This window comes from Kogia breviceps, chromosome 2, assembly GCF_026419965.1.
Source record: "Kogia breviceps isolate mKogBre1 chromosome 2, mKogBre1 haplotype 1, whole genome shotgun sequence".
NCBI classification, from domain to species: Eukaryota; Metazoa; Chordata; class Mammalia; order Artiodactyla; family Physeteridae; genus Kogia; species Kogia breviceps.
In genome coordinates, this window is record NC_081311.1 from 111,934,647 (window position 1) to 111,954,522 (window position 19,876).

Genomic DNA, 19,876 nt, shown 5'->3' on the forward strand with positions numbered 1-19,876 from the left:
TATTTGTAGTTCCTCCAAATATCTTCCCTGACATACCAGAAAAGTTCCTAACTCTACCTTTTCCTCCACAGTTCTCCCTGCCTTCTAACCTTCATTTAAGACTCAGCTCAATCATTAGTCCTCTCTGAATCCTTTTCCAAACCTACTCACCCCTTTGGAATTTGCCATGCTATCCACTGCATGCAGTATACACTTCTATTGCACCCACCATAAAATCTCTGAGCATTTATTTATCTTCAGGTCTCCCTTTATAAGATCTGAAACCCTCAAGGAAAGAGGTCATGCCTTTAGTGTTGTATTTCCCAAGCACCTTCTGCTATAACTGGGACACAGAAGGCACTTAATGAATGTCTGTTGAATAAATAATTTGAAATACAAAGTACAATAAGTGGGGGTGATAAACTTTGCTTAGGAGAGTTAGATCACAGAGGAGTAAAAAGGCATAGTTTATTTGAGAATCACAAGTATTTCAGCATGGTTGGAGCAGAGTACACAGTGGGGATGGGCATCAGGAAGGGGGCGGAGAGACAGGGAAGGGGCAGATGACAGAAAGCTGTATCAAACTACGAAGTGGGATTTTATCCAGAGGCTCTGGGAATATAATGGCAGAATTTAATCATAAAATGGATATTAATTTTGTACTCTAAAGGAATTTGTAGTTTAATAACTGATTTCAAGACCCCATGTAATTATTTTTTGTCCTCCAATTTAGTATGGTAGGATTAAAAGTCAGACAAATTACCTCTTTAGGCATCAGTTTTATCATGAAATAGCTCAGTATCAGCACGTCCATTCTGTTAACTCCACGCATCACTAGCTTTTCAAGAAAAATGAGAAATTGAGACGTTGACATTCTACAGACCTTGGTTCCCTGGGTCTGGCTTATCAAGGGGAGAGAGGACATGTGTTTTTTACCCTCGTTAGCAATTTTTGTCAAAGGGAGTTCCCTGTTTTCAAGTAATGTCCTAAATGTTAAATGTTTTGGCGATGGAGCAGTTTCAGAAATTAATCACCAGGAATCCAGTAAGTGTTTCATAACACACCATGCTATGAGAGCATAGAGCAACTTGGATTAGTCTTTTCTCTGACAAGCTTGAAGATTAAAAAAAAAAAAAAGCAGTTGGGCCCTTCCTAGTTAGTTGAAGGTGTCATTCAAGAGACCAACTGACTTTTTCCACCAGCAGAACTGGAAATGTGTGCTAAAGACACTTAATATTTTTATGGGGAGAAATTGGATTATGATTTAGCCTGTACAAGGACTTAGATGAAAATACACACACACACACACACACACACACACACACACACTCAGATACAAATATATAACCGGCAAAAATACAAGTAGGTACTGTTATGCCAATTTCCTCATATTAAGATACAGACATTTGAATAGGTTACTTACAAGATCACAAACTTGGTGAACAGTGGAGCCAACCCTCTACCTTGCTTGTGTCAGTCTCTAAAACCTGTAGTATTTTCCACCACATTTTCTCCCTTATTCAAAAAAAAAAAGTTGAATATTTGTTATGTGCATGTGATTCTCTGAAACAGTCCAGTATCTCACCCTTGGGAGCTTCTAACCCAAATACCTAATTTATCATCCCCTCTCTTACATGCCATGGTCCTACTTTATGTCACCCAGGAAATAGGAGGCAACAGAGTTTCAAAGTTCAGTTTTAAAAACAAATACTTTTCATAAATGATATATGTAGCAGAAATAGGCTTTTGAATGTAGAAAATGGAGGCAAGGCTTTCAGAGCTGTAATTAGCTGTAAAACTTAACTGTCATTGCAGATTTCAACAGATTTAATTACTTAGTTAGGTAAATTTATATTTGTTAGTGCCTGTGAAATATAAAGTACTGTGTTAGGCCTTGGAGAGTCCATGACAAGCCATAAACACTGACTTTGTCTTCAAAGAAAATGAATAATTTAATAAAGAGTTACAGCAAAGTTTGTTAAGCGCTATGAAAATGTATTTCAGGGGATTTTAACCTAATTTGTAGTGGTCAGGGAAAGTTTCCAGGTGGAAGAGATGTTTAAGTTGAAGCAACAAGAATGAGTAAGATTTAATGAAATGAACAGGGTTGGCGATGCCAAAATGTAAACCATTGGCAGATGGCCTCTTATCATTAAGGAAGACAACTTCTAGGAATGAAACAGTAAAGCCAAGGGAAGGTAATGATCAGTTATATCGAAGGTCCTGTCTCTCACAGTTTACTATTCAATGTCAAGAAATACAAAGCACCAGAAGTACTGTAACAGGTATGATATTTCACAGTTACAACAGCCCATATAACAGAGGTGTAAAAAATGGAATTTTTCTTGACTAATTTTTGAGTCTCTGTTAGATGACTTACTGTATCAGCTTTCAGGTAAATTCAGTAATATTGCACAAATTTTCAGGCCACTTCAGAAGAGTTTAGCCACTAAATAAGCATGTCAGTGATGCTCAGAAGCTCATCTCCATATCATTGTTTTCCCCTCCAAGGCTCTTCTCCCTTTTCTCCTTTCTATCTACCTTTTTTTTTTTTTTTTTTTAACGGCACGCGGGCCTCTCACTGTTGTGGCCTCTCCCGTTGCGGAGCACAGGCTCAGCAGCCATGGCTCACCGGCCCAGCCACTCCCTGGCATATGGGATCCTCCCGGACTGGGGCACAAACCTGTGTCCCCTGCATTGGCAGGCGGACTCTCAACCACTGCACCACCAGGGAAGCCCTATCTTGCTTTTAAATGCTCAGGACATGGTCCCTGCATGCCAGTTTCCAGTGGTAGTATTAGCAGTGTGTGTAGTAGGGGAAGGAGGGGTTTGTTCCTTTAGGGTTTTAGGTGAAAAACATCTTAGTAGGGATTACAGCATCTCCTTAGACTCCAGAGCTGGTCGACGCTGGCCCACGTGCTAATGTCTCTGTATCTTGGAAGGAGCCTTGGTGCACGTTCAGGCCCCTCCCCTCTCCCCATCAGCAATGCATGTGCACCTATCTGAGGTGAGTTCCCTTTTCCTTGGGATGGTTTCTTGGCTCACTCCCCAGCCAAACTCCACAGTTCACTTTGGCCCTGGGGGAAACATACATCTCCTCATGCAACCTTCAGACTTGTGGGAAACTAAGGGGAATATTTAAGTACCTCTCACACCCAGATGTCACCGTCTTTTTCCCAGGGTATATTTGTGGCCTTCCTTTCTTGTGCTGCAGTTGAAAAACAAGACATCAGTCTTTTCTTCACTTAGGTTTGCCCTGATCTTGCCAGGAACTCTTTTGTTCCTTCCTCCTCCTTCCCCTGACCCTCACTGGCAGAGGGGACAAAGACACCACTTTTTCTACTCTGCCTTCCTCCACCTCTTCTTTCAGTGTCGACTTCACTCCTAGCTCAGCATTTCTCAAACTTGGTACTATTGTTTTTTGAGGCCAGGTAGTTCTTTGTTGCTGGGGGGCCTCCTGTGCCCTGTACGACATTTAGTAGCATCCCTGGCCTCTACTCACTGCTAACCCACTATCGCTCTCTGATTTTGGAGAGATCAAAAATGTCTCCAGATGTTGTTAACTGTCCCATGGCAAGTAAAATTTCCACCCACCAGCCCTCCCCACAAAGTAGTAATTTTGTCTATTCTAGTGCAAAGGAAATAAACGGATTCTATCAAAACAAGTCTGTTTAAAAATATTTTCAATCTCATGCCTGAAATCTAAGTTTTATTTTTTCTCTATAATCCCAGGGAGACTCTAGAGTTAACATATTTTATTTGTGAACCCCATAAACCCTCTCCTTGTCCCCCAGGGGTGAATGCAACCCCAAATCTCTCAGCTTGAGAGTCAAAAGAGTAAACGTTTCACACGGTGCTTTCATGCCACAAATTAAAATTTGACCTGTCATCTGCCACAATGGTTTTACCAAACATCTAAAAAAGGATTCATAATACAAAGTTAAATAATTAAAACTTTCTAAGATTTTGGCCAATGCAATTATTTACTTATTTTTTTCAAAAACTGTGTATATATGTGTAGAATCCAAACAATGTCTATACAGCTAACCCTGGATAAATCTCATATTAGCTAGTTTCACTTTTTTGTTCTCTCACTTTGAACTTAATTATCATCAGATTGTTTATATTTAGAATCCCAAACTGTCATTATTACTCCATGTCACTGATCTATCACATCTTATCTCCTTTACTTTCTACTCTCTGTTCTTTCTACTGTGACAGAGACAGAAAGATTCTGAGAACCAGCTCATATAACTCTTGGTCACACCATGCTGTATTTGTTTTATTGTGATACACAATCCAGTAGATAGACTTCTAGGAACCACATGTATCATTCTGGTTGGTCTTAGAGCAGTTGTTTTCCATATTATAGCTATGTGCTTAGTAGTTTTATAATTAATTTATGATATATATGAGAGTAAAGGAGAAAAGCAATTTGCAAAGGGAATAGAACTTTAAGTTTAATGCAAACTAAATCAGAAGTATTAAAAGAGAGAGAGAAAACTGCAAGTGTTGTGAATATGTACTAGTCTAGTTCACTTTAATGTTCCTACTATAAATGTCTGGGTTCACACATTATTATAAACAGGAATTTAAATCATTGCAGCCAGTTTAATGGCATAAACAAAACATTAATAGGAACAACAAAATAGGAGCAATAATGAATTTTCAAACAAGGGTATTTATCCTGCCATGTTCTAAAACCCAAACACATAACTAACCTAATAGCATAATTCTCAAAGTATACATTATACCAAAGACTAGTTATTTTTCTATAAAAATATTGTTACAGAATTAAGTTTTACAAGGTCACTTCAACTGTAAAGTAAAGCTAATTAAATTATACCTAAAAATTGGTGTAGGTTAAAAATTTGAGTCCTTATTCATTTCAGAAATTCCAATATTCAGTACAATTTCAGGTGCATAGTAGGTGGTTAATAAATATAAACTGAATGAGTAAAGGAACTGAAGTTTTATACAATAATATGCATGCTAAATAGAGTAGTGAGAAAAGAAGACCTATGTTATAGTTTAGAAGCGTCTGCACAAATTAAGTGTTCGATAAATGCTTGTGATCTAAGCTGAAAATGTTATTATGGAGGAGTTGAAGAGAGAAACCATAGAGTATTGACAAAGAGGTTTTGATTTTGGGGGGCTTTTTTTTGGCCATGCAGCATGCAGGATCTTAGCTCCCCATGTGGGATCTTAGTTCCCCAACCAGGGATCGAACTTGTGCCCCCTGTAGTAGAAGCACGGAGCTTAACCACTGAACCGCCAGGGAAGTCCTGATGAAGAGAAAGAGTTATCACATGAGGTATGCTCCCAATGAGCTCGGCTTCCTGTTAGTCACCACTGTGTAATCCCCTCCCCCAAGTGAGGACTGGACTTAATGACTCACTTCTGATGAACAGAGTACAGCATGAAGAGATTAGGTGACAAAAGGCCATGTTTTTTATATTGCTTCCACATCCTCTGGCTCTTCATGCTTGGATGAAATCAGCTGCCATGTTTTGAGCTGCTTTATGAAAAGACTCAGGCAACAATGAGCTGAGGGTGACCTCCTCCGGCAACAGCCAGTGAAGCACTGACCCTCAGTCCAACAACACCCAGAACTGAATCTTGACAACAACCGTGTGCAAGATCTGGAAAGTGTTTCCTCCCCCAGTAAAACCTTGGCAAGACTACAAGCCCAGCCAACACCTCAGTTACAGCCTGTGAGGAACCCGGAGTCAGAGGACCCAGTCAGTCATGCCCAGATTTCTGACCCATAGAATCTATGAAATAATAACTGTTGTTGTTTTAAGCTGCTGAGGTTTGGCATAATTTGTTATGCGGTAATATACTTCAAAAGAAGAATTCCCTCCCAACCCCACCCAGGAAATGATTCTTGCTTTAATCTACAATGCCATTACAACTCTGAGGTCAGCAAACTAGCAAACTCACTTGACCTAGAGGTTATACGTTAAAAAAAAATTAATACAAATGAACATGGTTTCTTGCACAATCACTAAATTATGAGTTTTATCTAAAATCTTGCAAAGAGATAGAGCAGTAGAAGGCAAAACTCTGGGACTTGGAACAGTACGAGTGGTTGTATTAAATGGAAATAATAGTTGGGAAGGAAATGAGACAGTAGCTGATAAAAGCAACAGAGAAGAAAATGTTGTTCAGTGACTGGCCTAGTGGCAATTTTGCCGCTCAAGACACTACTGAGCTCTTGCAGTATACCATGTCACTGTGCAAAGGTCTGTGACACAAAAATCAATAACACTTGCTCTCTGCTCTCAAGAGCATTGTAGAATAATGGGAGAGACAGACAGACAGACACACACACTTCTCATTATGATACAATGTGACAAGTGCTATAGAAGATGTCCGCATGGTGAGTAACAGAAGAAAAGCACTGATTTCTCAGTGGATGTGTTCAGTGTGTCTGCTGGGAAGCAGATAGTGAGACAGAATAAGGAGCTTTATTGGGGGCTAACACCTGTGGAAAGATAATAGGCAGAAGAAACAGGAATGACAAGAGGAGCCTCCGACCAAGATGTAGAGCTAATGATGTCTAGTCCAACAGGGAGTTCCTGAGTAAAGATTGCCCTTTCAAGGAGGCCTGCTTCGGATAAAAGAAAAGGCCCTTGTAATTCTGCTGTAATACTCAGCCAGTCCTGGCTGGGGCTACCCAGGTTCTAGAGCATGACGACAGTGGTTCAAAAGCTGAGACGGATCCGGAAGGGGCCGACAGCTGGAGGCTCACAGCTAACTGTGCAGTGTGCAGCTGACTGCAGTCATCTCTTTCAAGGAGATCTGATCCTCCACAGTGGAGAATCAAGGAAAGCTCTCTAAGGCACAGTACACTTGAACTGAGCTTGGAAGGAGGGGAGGGGAGGAATGAATGAGACAACAGAGCAGGGGAACTGCATGGTCAAAGGCACAGAGGCTTGAGGCAGTACTATGTGTGGCTCAGAAAGCCTGGAGGGAAGAATGCTTGTGGAGAGAGAACTAGATTTGACAACAGAGGTGGGCAGGGGCTGGATAATGGAAGCACATGTGCCACTTAGAGTTAAAACTTCATCTTAAAAACTATAATGATATTAAAAAATTGACAATTTTGATCAGAGAATTATAATAATCAGATTGACATTTTTATAAACTGCTGTTTAAACCAATATGAGAAAAATAGCCCAAGCATGTAGGTTGCTGAACCCATTAATTGCTTTATAAAACTGTAATACATTTGTTCCATCACAGCATGTCTGCTGAACAGTAATTATCATATTGTCTTGATTTGCGCTGGAACTGATAATCGGACATACTGACTTTTAAAGGTGGATGTCTCTTGGAAGTTCACCTTAAGCGTCTAGGATGATAAAATATTTAGCAATTAAACTAGTTTCTGGCCAGTTCCTCTGATTTGCTTGGTATCTAAGAATCTAACAGAAAAAGACTTGAACCTTGTGTACCACTGGGCTCTAGACCTAAACAGACTTATCTGATTAACTGTGAGAGACTTAGGAGTAGACAACAAAGGTAAGACTTCAAGGACTGTCTGCAGGACCCTGGGAGAAAATATCCAGTTTGATGGGAAAGATGGAGAGGCTGGAGTGCAGGCTGAGTAGCCAGTGTACACGATCTTCCCTGGAATGCTCTGCTGTGGAGTTTTTTATGACTATTTTTCCCTTTGTTAAAAAAAAAAGTTTTGATAAAAGTAGTATGTATTCAGGCAGTCGGTCAACAAAGGAAAAAAAGAAAACAAGAAAGTGGAAGTCTTCTGACCCTGCCCGTACTTGCAGAGATAAAGTACTGTTAACAGTTTAAGGTATATCTTTCTAGATACCTTCATCATATTTATAACCTATTTTTTAAAAATATATGGGATTGGACAAGAAGGCAGGTGGTGGGCTGCACATACTGAGAATGAACCTGGATATATGAAGGGGACCTGACACTCTGAGAACACCTGTGTGGCCCAGGGAGGAGAAACCTCTACTAAAAATAAGGAACTGTGTTACCCAAAGTCCCATACACACTGAATGCATCCCATTTGTGACAGCTTTGAAATGACACCCAGTGATACCAGCCTACTGGAATTCACACACTTGTGTAATCTCAAATTGAGCACAGGCTGGATCTGGGTACTTGTTTCTAATGAATATAAATGACAATGGGATGGCAATTCTGAGATTAAGCCGTAAAGACTATGACACTCTGTGCCTGTTTTTTCTCTCTCTGTCTCTGTCTCTCTGTCTCTGTCTCTGTCTCTCTCTCCCTGGCTCTTCTCACATTCCTGTTCTGATGAGGCTGGTTATGTTGTGAACTATCCTGTGAAGAGACCCAAGTAACTAGGAACTGAGGACTTCCTCTAGCCAACAGCCAGTAAAGGATTGAAACCTACCAACAGCCATGTGAGTAAACTTGAAAGTGGAGCCTTCTCCAATCCAGCTTTTGGATGATACTGTAGAACTAAACAGTACCTTCATGGGAGCTTGATGAGAGACACTAAATCAGAGAACGTAGCTAAGCCTGCCTAGATTCCTGACCCACAGAAATTGTGGATAGTAACTGTGTTATTTTAAGCTATTAAGTTTTAGGGAAGTTTGTTATTGAGCCATAGCCAGCTAATACACTATCATAAAAGCAATGGATCCAGAAAGAGAAAAAAATTTTCCCACTAGCAAGAGAGACGCATAAGGTATATGACTCTGGAACAGGCTTCAGAGGGTGAAAATAAAGAGTGAAAAGAAGCTCGAAGGATATCAGAGATCACCGAGGTTAGCACACGTTCCTGGACAACCTGAACAGAGTGTAAGCAGCATGCCTGACTGACAGAGTCGGGTGCTTGGTGGTGTGAGTCTAGAGGCAGCCTGTGACACCTGAGCTGCAGGTCTGCAAAATGCAGGTAGTGGCCCTGTTTTTTATAGGAAGCATGTTTCTCCTTTCTACTCTCCCCAACACTCCCCTTTCCACCCTCCCAAACATAGACCTTGAGAAGGGATACATTTGAGATCCTACCATTAGAAAGATGTGACCTATTGATCAGTTATAAAATACTCTCTCACCTTTAAAGTTTCTCTATTTCAGGGGCTTCCCTGGTGGCGCAGTGGTCGAGAGTCCGCCTGCCGATGCAGGGGACGCGGGTTCATGCCCCGGTCCGGGAAGATCCCACGTGACGCGGAGCGGCTGGGCCCGTGAGCCATGGCCGCTGAGCCTGCGCGTCCAGAGCCTGTGCTCCGCAACGGGAGAGGCCACAACAGCGAGAGACCCGCGTACCGCAAAAAAAAAAAAAAAAAAGGTTCTCTATTTCTTTGCATCTTCATCACTACCACGCTAGTCCAACTTTTTACTCTCTCCTGCCTGAACTATTACAAAAGCCTCTCTATTAGACTCACTCTTTATCTTGCTTTAATCCATTTCACATAAAATGCTGCATGTAACAGGGACATTTTAAATACAGAGACAGGATTGGGTATTTTATACTTTGAACACTTCAGTGGCTTTCCATTGCATATACATACATACGGTGGCCAAAAAGAAGCCCTGCACACTGTTTATCTTACTAGCTTCATCTTATATACACCTTTGCCAATGTCTGCTTATTTCTCAGATATTTTTAAATGTCACAACCTCACTGATCACTCACCAAGCTCTGACAGTTTTACTTTACATACTTCTGAATCCACCTCCTCTTCATCACAACTAGGTCAGTCCCTAGGTTATATGGTCTATTCTCTGTCACTTTTTATAACTTTTTTAATAGCACTTATATTTGTAATTAAATATCATGTATTATTAATTAGTTGCTTATTTCAACCATTAGGTGTTTATTTCCACCATTTCTTTCCTCATTCATTAGAATTTAAGCTTTATGAAAGCAGAAATCACATGTATCTTGTTTACTCTTGTATTCTCAGTACCTAGCATAGTAGAGGTTCATATTAGGTACTGAATAAGTATTTGGTAAATGAAAAGATAGACAGAACTGGGTAATATGAATATCTCCTCCTTTATCCCAGATTCCATTAAATGACATCCAGAATTACCCAAACTAGAAACCGAGGACTCTATCCAAGAAGTCTCAGGCTTCTTCACCCACCACCATCCTCCCCAACCTGGCCTCTCACTTACCAAGCTCTGAGAGTTTTACTTCACAAATACTTCTGAATCTGTCTCCTCTCCATCACGACTACCACTGCTATCTCAACGGAAAAGAACAACTTCCTAATTAGACTTCTATAATCTTTTAAAATTTTAAAATAAAATAATGACTTTAATTGGTGTCCTATAGTTCTTATTTATACAAAATTTTAAAGGCGTTTTTATAATTCACATATTTAGTTAAGTGTGCTTACAATTGACGAATTTAATGCCTTTAACACTCATAATAACACCTTAGTGGAAACTATACTGATTTTAATCTCATTTTTACAGAAAAGAAAATTGAAACAGTGCATAACTTTTCAAAGCATGCATGGCTTAAAAGTGAAAGTTTAGAATGTGAACCTATTAGTGGGTTTGGAACCAACGGAAACAGTGGAACTGGTGAGATTGGAACTTAAAATTCTGGTTCCATATTCCATACTCTTAAAGCCCTACTTTCCTGAGACTTAACTAAAATTCATCCTTCACATATTTGGCATAATTATCTTTCTAAAGCACAGATGTGGCTCTGCCATACTCTCATACCCACCCCACACCCATACCATTGACAATGGGACAAGATCTAAGTTCTTTAGTGTGACATGCAGGACTTTTCATATCCTGGTATCTTCCAAAATCCCCATACTCCTCTTTTGTCACTGCTGGTTTGTACCGTGCCCTCGAGCCTTACACAGTTGGTCACACATTCCCACACATACTATGTTCATTCAGGTCTCTGTACATTTGCTTATGCTCTTCTCTTCCCCTGGAAAAGCTTTCCTCATTCGGAGCTTGGATGCTTGGATAAATGTCAGTCATCCTTCAAGATTAAGCTTAGGTACTACCTAATCCAGGCAACTTTTCCACTGTTAGGTGTCTTTCCTCCATACGTCCATTATTTTACTTTCTCTATTTTTTTGACAGCATTTTTTTTTTTTTTTTGCTTATGTGTTTTCTTCTCAATGGACTGTAAACACTTGAAAGCAAGAACTGTATCTCATATTTTGACATCCAGTGGCAATCACAGTGATTGACACATGGTAGACACTCAAAAAGTAATTGTCAAAGAGCACTAAGAGAGGATGGATAGGAAGCAGAGAGAAAACAAATCTCTATTGATTTGGACCAAACACTATAGTAGACATTTCAAGCTTGTCATTTTCATCCAGTACTTGTAAAAAATATAACCTACGTAGTGTAGCAGTTCTATTTTACAGATAAAGAAACAAATGTTCATTGAAATTAGACAACTTGTCCAGGTTTTCTTAGTGGACAACTTGTCTATTAGTGGAATTTAAATATAACTTTGACTGTATAAAATATAGTACATCCCCTGGAAAAAAATTATCTTTATAACAATAGCTACCATTTATGGTGTAAGCACCATGTTCAACATATCCCACCAAGCATGTTCTTTTCATTCATTTATATTCATTCCAATGAGTGCTTATTAAGCACAGGCTATAATCAGACAATATTCTAGTGATTTGGGACATTAGCAGCAAATAAAACAAAAAAAATCCCTTCTCTCCATGGAATTTGCATTTAAGAAGAAAAGGAGAAAGATGATAAATTAATACATTCATGAAATATATCATTTGGTTAATAAACACTATGGAGAATGATGATGAGTTAATACGTATGGGGCATGCAGGGGGAAAGTGGGAGTTTGCATTTATAAACAGGATAGTAAGGAAGCTCTCACTCTGGTGACATCTGAGTTGGAACTGGAAAGAGATATGATTCTGTGCTTGGCGTGTACAGCCAGGAAGGTAATGTGGCAGGAATGGGAGAAGGGGAGATGTTAGTTGAAGATGAGGTCAGAGAAGTAGGGACTGGGGTTGAAGGTGCAGACAGGGTAGACCTCTGACTTTGACTTTTACTCTCACAAGTCATAAAATTAATGAGCAGAGAAGTAACACGATCTGATGTGTTTTGAAAAGACCACTCTGGCTATTGTGTTGAGAAAATACTGCAAGGGGGCAAGGCCCAAAGTAGGGAGACCAGTTAGGAAGATATTTCAATAATTTATCTAAGAGATTGATGTGGCTGAAACAAGGTGTCAATAGACATAGTGAGAGTGGTGAAATTCGGGACATATTTCAAACAGAAAACAGAAAGAATATGCTATGAATTAGATGTTTGTGAGAAAAAAAAAAAAAGGAGTCAAATGTAAAGTATCATTGTGGTTCTTGACTGAATGTATATAATGGTTGTGTAAAAAAGTCCAATAAGATTCAGTAAATGTGAAAACATTTAATGTACTTGCGTCGTTATCTCTTAATAGTATAAAGATTACTGTCCAATTACTATATAGTAATTTGGATATTTGTGTTATTTGAAGAGAAGTCTATATTAGTATTTAGTTATGTAAGTGTTCAAAATTGCTCTTTCAAAAAATTTCACAAAAATTACTGTTTCAAAACATTTAAAGTGGTTATAACATTCTGCCTTCTGTTTTTAATTTATTTGATTACTTGTATTGGTACTTACTGCACTTGGCAAACATTTAGCCTGTCTCAAAGAATTTGCAATGGATAAGATTTTTTATACTTTTTTATTCCACTGCCCATGAGAAATCAAATGACTAGCAGGAGTAAGCAATCATAATGCCTCTGACATGTTCCTTGGGGACTGTAGCTACTTTCACAGCCTATGAGAGGCAGGACTTGTCATGTTTATTGCCTAAGAAGACCTTCAGCTCTTTTTATCCACTGTGCATATATAAAATTAGAGTTTTAACTGAGGCTACTGAGCAGTGACATAAAAATAATCATCAAGGGCACTACCATTTTTTGAAATGTAAGTGTCTTTGTGTGACTATAAAAGTGATATAATAAAGCAGAAGAAATGAAGGCAGAGAAGGAAAAAGGATGGAAAGCACAGTGAATGCAGTAGTAAGAAGGCATCATTAAGATCTCAGAAATAAAGGAAATATATTCTTTCCTTTGGGTGGTGTGAACACCTGAAAAAGAACTCAAATAGACCAACTGTCAATGGTAATGCTTCCTTGGTTACGCTTATTAGGTGATTCTAGTTTAGATTCTAGCTGAGCTGGAAGCATCACAAGGGAAGAAATGTCAGAAGAATATAACACTATTGATCTGACATTTACTCCTGAAATTATCTTCCAACAATCTTTGCTGAGGCATCCTATTACTACCTTTATTTTCTCCACAATGCACAGAAAAATAAACTCAGTTCATCTAGAACATTAGAAATGCTGTAGGAGTTTGGCATGAACTTGCATTGCTGTTTCAACCCTCCTGTAAGTATTAGTTGGGTAAGGCAATGGGAGAGATGATGACTATAAATGGAATTGATTATTTCTCTGGAGAAAAAAGAAGAGAGGAGGGGTAGATAACAATAAATCAGATTCTCTCAGCTTGGTAGTCAACATCTGGCAGTATACGAAATGCATTTGAAAGTTCAATGACAGTTATCAGTATTGGATAGTTATTTGTTAAATGATGTAAAAGATTCAGTGTTTAAAATAACAAGTATAAGATGGGAAAAATGATGACTTAAAAAAAGAGAAAAATATAATAATAGTCAACTGAAACCTGCCTTGTCAAACAGTCACTTTGGGAGAACGTACAGAAATGGAATGCACATATCATTGGTAAAAATTTTGGGAGCTGCTATTTTGAAATTGTCTTGAGAATTAGACTACCCAAGAAAATGAAGAAGATGAACAGAAAATTCAAACCGAAAGATTACCAAAGGAAATGAAGCAGAATAATGAAAGCAGCTAAAGCAAATATCTTCAAGTATGGTCTTGGGATAAAGTGTGAATTGTCAGCGTCACTCTATATCCCACTCTTCTCCCTCCCCCTACAGTCCAGCAGTCCCCAGACCAGTAGACAAGAGGAATAATAGATTCTTGCTAAAATGAAATAATTACTAAAATTATATGTCCAAAATATGGAGAACCTACTCAAGTCAAAAAGCCAACTACATGCTTTTCCATTGTTCAGATTGACCAAATCTCAATAAAAACTCCTATCTGCTCAGTTCCACCATAATGACACCCACAGAATGACCAACAACCTGAATATTTCTCTTTTAAATGAAGCCATGTAAAATAAATGATTTTATAACTAGATTATCACCCAAAGAATTTGAATAGAGACAAACTTTCAGTGACTTCTGAAAGAAGTGTATTTCATCCTTAGTAAGAAAAAAAAAAAAGTCTTCATTTCCATTCTTCCCTTGATATAGAACTATTATGGCTCGATACATTAACAGTTTATAAGTTTAGGTTACTTTCTGATCTATCTAATCGTCAACACAACGTAGCACCTTGAGATAGGATTTTCCAAATTCTCCTTGGTTTCTATGTTGTTAAGTGCACAAAATTTCCATTTCAACTTCATAATTTCGGAGATAGTAAAAGGTGAGGAGCACAATTAACACACACAGACAGAGTAAAGGAATACATACTATAAAGTTTACTCCAAAGGTGAGAAGAACTGAAACAGTTGTTTTACCTGGGACCATAGCAGTTCAGAGTAGAAGAGGTGATAGCCTGAGGGTTATAAGCACATTGAAACATTCTGAGTAGGTGTTGATGTATTTTTAACTGTGAGGGGGAAGCAAGCTTGACTTACTTCATTTGGAACCAGAAACCAGCCTTGGCAGGTGTTTTACTGCATTAAGCATATGGGCCTCAAAATGTCGATGACACCCCTACTGCTTTCATTTTTAAATCAGCCTATTAATAACACCTGACAGCTGGGTCACAAGCATATGCTATTTAGCCTTATTGTGATATTTTGGCTCATCAGGACACCACCAGTGATTATTCAACCTTGAGAGTGTGATCATGTGAGTGTGATCATGTAGACTTTTTTTTTTTTTTTCGGTACGCGGGGCTCTCACTGTTGTGGCCTCTCCCGCTGCGGAGCACAGGCTCCGGACGCACAGGCTCAGCGGCCACGGCTCAGGGGCCCAGCCGCTCCGCGGCACGTGGCATCTTCCTGGACCGGGGCACGAACCCACGTCCCCTGCATCGGCAGGCGTACTCTCAACCACTGCACCACCAGGGAAGCCCCCATGTAGTCTTTTGAAATTATGACTGCTCAACAGAGTAAAACAACCCATAAATTCTAGCCAGAAAACTTTCTAAGGTTGTCTGTATACTGTAACTGAGTTTTACCAGCCCAAGTAGTCAAATCCTTTTAAGTGTGAAGCAACATCAGCCTTTAGAGTAGATGGAATGGGTGGATCTACAATGTTTTGATTTAAGGGGTCTTGGCGTGGAATGTTTCTCAATACAATTACTCCCAAAGAGGGTAACACCCATTTACTCTCATTTGCTAATATACATAATGAAAACCTTTCCACAACTAGGTTGGGTACGCAGAGGAGAAAGTTAAAAAGTTTAAGGGGGCGGTCGTTTAAGAAAAGAGCACACAAGGGTGAGCATAAAGAATCTACAGTCGAAATATGATTGGTACTAATTGTAAAATCTAATTTTTTTCTGGGGCTCGCTGTGTGAACTTTGATGCACTGCACATTCATGGATCCATCTATCTTCACAACCAAAGGTTACTACAGTCTAGGGATTAAATGCATAACACACAACGGCTGAGAAGCAGGTCTGGCACAAGAATCAAACACCAAGTGAACCAAGAAAAATACCTAAAGTCAACATCCATCCCTCATAATAGACATTGCAGCAGAGAAGCTCAGAAAATGACAGAGGAGCATGTGATGTGTGAGCATAAATATATTCTTCTTTTTATGGATCAATAACCCAGAACTCTATTTATTGGATTCCACAAACATAAAGTCATATCACATCTCACTCAAAGAAAACAAAGTAAAAATCACTCCTAGATTCTTCCCTCCCTTCCTCCCTCCCTCCCTCCTTTTTCCCTCCCTTCCTCTCTTCCTTCCTTCCTTCCCTTTCTTTCTTTCCTTCTTTCTTTTTCTTTCTTTTTCTCTATTATCTGTCTATCTATGGATCTAATGATCTATTGATCTATCTACTTTTTTTTAATCGGGGTATAGTATATACTATATATCTATATGTCTATCTACTTCTTTATTTTTGTTGGAGTTCTCTCCCAATCTTCTCTAAATTAATCTAGATCATTTGTTAGTGAATCCTGGGCAGGCAGAAGTAGGGCCAGAGAAATATGATGCAGAGGCCAACACTTATTTTGAGGATGTCATTAAAATTAAAAGCTGCCAACATGATTCTGCTAAACAGTCTTCAAACATTCTCCACCTGACAGGACACAGGATAAGCATCTGGGTGCTTCCTATTACAGGAATAAGAGCAACAAAATATGAATTTTATGACAATATTTTGATGCTCTGGCCAGACTCCCTGCCAGGAATTCTCATGAAGGGCCTTCTGAAATGAATTTCGATGTCTGCAAAATCTTGAAACACCCTGACCATCAAGGAGCAGGAATAAAGCCAGCACTAAAACGACTGAAGTTTGGGGAGAAAAGCAACAACTGGATCTTCTTTCTTGAAAAGGTGAAAGCTGTACCAGAGTCCACAGAGTCTACAATTGAGACTACAGCTGTAGCTCTGGACCAGGGCAAAACAGCAGCAGAGGCACCTTCTTTCAGAGAAGTGTGTGAATTTCATTTTCTTGGCACCATACCAGGAATGCTGACCATCTCCGAAGTAGTACTCCTCACTGAAACCTGAAGTTGTTTTTGTGTGAGTGTGCACATGTGTGAGGGAGTGTTTTCTGTACTTCTTTAGGGAATTGGAAATAAATTAAGTGATGCTATTCAGTCCTAAATCCACTGTTGAAATTTACATTATCACCAGGCTAGTCAGAGAACGTTCCATTAAACTTCTGTCCATTTTTGTGTGAAATAATTGTTAAAATGTGTCATTTACTTTAATAACTGCAACATACACATACGAAATTTTTTTTTTTTTTTTTTTTCAGGACACGGGCTGCTCACTGTCGTGGCCTCTCCCGTTGTGGAGCACAGGCTCCGGACGCACAGGCTCAGCGGCCATGGCTCACAGGCCTAGTCACTCCGCAGCATGTGGGATCTTCCCGGATCAGGGCACGAACCCGTGTCCCCTGCATTGGCAGGCGGACTCTCAACCACTGCGCCACCAGGGAAGCCCTGGTTTAACTTTTAAATGAGACATTGGACCCATAAGTAAAACAATCTAGAACTCATTTAAAAAAAAAAACAAACTTAGATGACCAAACTTTTAACACTGGTTTTCAGAGGTATGCATTATAATTGTTCTTGTTTGTTGTTGGTTTTTGTTTTTGCTTTTTAGAATATTTAGTTGTATATATTTTTGGTCAAGCATCTTCTCTGCTCCCAGTAGGATTTGCTTTCCATGCAGTGAAACTGACTTACTATGAATCTGAGGAAGTGGAGAAATGTGCTCCTGTTGACAGGTTTTAAGTACTCAGTGAAAAAAAGGTATTTGCCTTCACTATACTTGGAGTAATCCTTGGGAGATGCAGAATTTGAAATACCATGTAACCTTAACAGCACCAATTTTTTTCTTTCCCTCTGGTGACTGAACAGAAAAAGTACCCTCCCCCCTCCTATTCCTGAACCAGAGATGCTGCACAGTAATTATTTATTTCACTCTTTGATTTGTATTTTACCAGATGTCATTGATTTATACAAGTTGAAAAACTAAGCTCTTAAATATTTTAACCAAGGATGGTATTCGAGATGATTTTAATCACTTTGATCATTTTCTCTAACCTTTAAAAGACATCAATATTTTCTTACTCCTCTTTGTAGAATGACTGAGGTTATATAACACTGATCATTTCCTGTTATATTTTAAAATGAAATGCTAGTGTGAAAATGCAAGTGTTTAATGTAACTAATGCTTCAGTAAAGAAAATGCATGGTGAGGAAAGTTGAGATCAGCAAGAGAAATGCTTGCCAGCTTCTGGTGAAGTGGAGCTTCCTTAAAAAGAAAGGATCATACACAATGAGGAGAAATATGTGTTCTAATAGGGTGCCTCAAAGTACTCACAGTGAAACAAAGCAGGACCCTGTGGGGCCCTTGTGAGTGCAAAGACCTTTCCGTGACCTCCATTTCTTGTTTGTAGGAAAAAAGTTTCAGCCTCCTAGACCTTCCCTAGGTTCCAAAGGGCAGATTCAAATAGCTACTAATTAGGGAAGTGAGGGAAGTCAAGAAACAATAGTGCAGAGATGGGGCAGGGTCCTGGTTCCTCCTGGGGGATGTGCATAGCAATCTGACACTTATCTCTGTGCTCTTCTACAGGAGCTAGAGTTCCCACCCAGGTGGAGGACGGTAACTTCAGGCTGAGCACAAGCATGGGACCCCAGAATGGTTGGAAGGTAAAGGCTGATGACTGAGATTCCCGGAATACCATCCTGTTACCTCACCACGAACCAATGAGAAGAGAGTCACACACCCTGCAGCCCTCCCCCTCTCCCCCCACAAATTTCCCTTTAAAAACTCTTCTCTGATACCCTTCAGGGAGTTCAGGTCTTTAGAGCACAAGCTGCTTGTTCTCCTTGCTTGGCCCTTGCGATAAACTATTTCTGCGATAAACTTTTTTCTGCTCCAAACCCTGAGATTTCAGTTTGTTTGGCCTCACTGTGAGTCAGGCACAGGTACTTATGTTCGACAACAACAGTACTTCTGTCTGGTAAGCATGTTTTGGGGTGTCAGGATGTCCTACACAGTAGAAACTCACAAGAACTGGGACTTGGGCTAGTCACAGCAAATGTCAATTTAGGTGAGTGTATCACCACTGACGATTTTAGAAGCTACACATAAGGCTTCCTTTCTCCCTATTCTGTTATGAATGCCTAGAGGAGCACATCCTTTCAGCTACCATCCCTGTTATGAATCTTGTTACTTGTCTGGAGAGTATAGTATATCCCATTTCTTTGGTGGGCTAGGACACTAAGCATGTGATAAAATGATCTTATCCTTTCCAAGACAAATTGAGACCATTTCAAGATCCATGTCTTCCAAAGTAAGTTCAAGAAAACTGGGCATTGTTATCCAGCTGCAATGTTCACAGCTGACAATGATGTGAAGGGGAAAAATCTGAAGCCACCACCAGCACCTACTCTTTTATTCCCTCATAACCTCTCAAACTCCTGCCTTAGTTACTGTATTAGATGTTCAGTGTGGTGATGCAGGAGAGTAAGGGCTCGGAGAATCTAAGGTGTTAGAGAATCATAGGGATGATGAACAAATAGGTCAAGACTAGGTAGATAATGAAGAGAGAGGTAAGAAAGTTGTGTATGTGATAGGGACAGAGTAAAGGGACAAAGTAGGTAATTAAATAGTTAATCCCACTAGGGGATAATAGGAAAAGAAAAAAAGTATGAGAGACCCCTGTAAGTTAATGATCACTCAAGAAAGCAGGTTTGCTTAACCACAAAGCCATGCAGGCTTGCTTAGCAACAAAACCATGCAACAGAAGCATGAGACATGCCCCAAAACAATAAAACGGTGGTGGCATGAGACCTGTCCAGTGAGCTCAGTAAATTAATGACCGCTAGGACGTGCTCTTTGCACACATAAAAAAGGAATAATTTATGGAAAGGTGACATTTCAAAGTGAAAGACCCTCAGTGTACTGAGACCTGAAATAATTTTTCCATAGTGCCATGACAGTCCCGGCTGGCTTGACCATGCAGGGATGAGAAAACTCCCCTGCCCAACCTGGAGGAGAAGCTCATGATGGAAGTCTGATGTCTACTCAAGAATGAGGAAGAAAGTGGTCTTTTCCCCCTCCCCACTTTCCTTTGATTATAAAACTG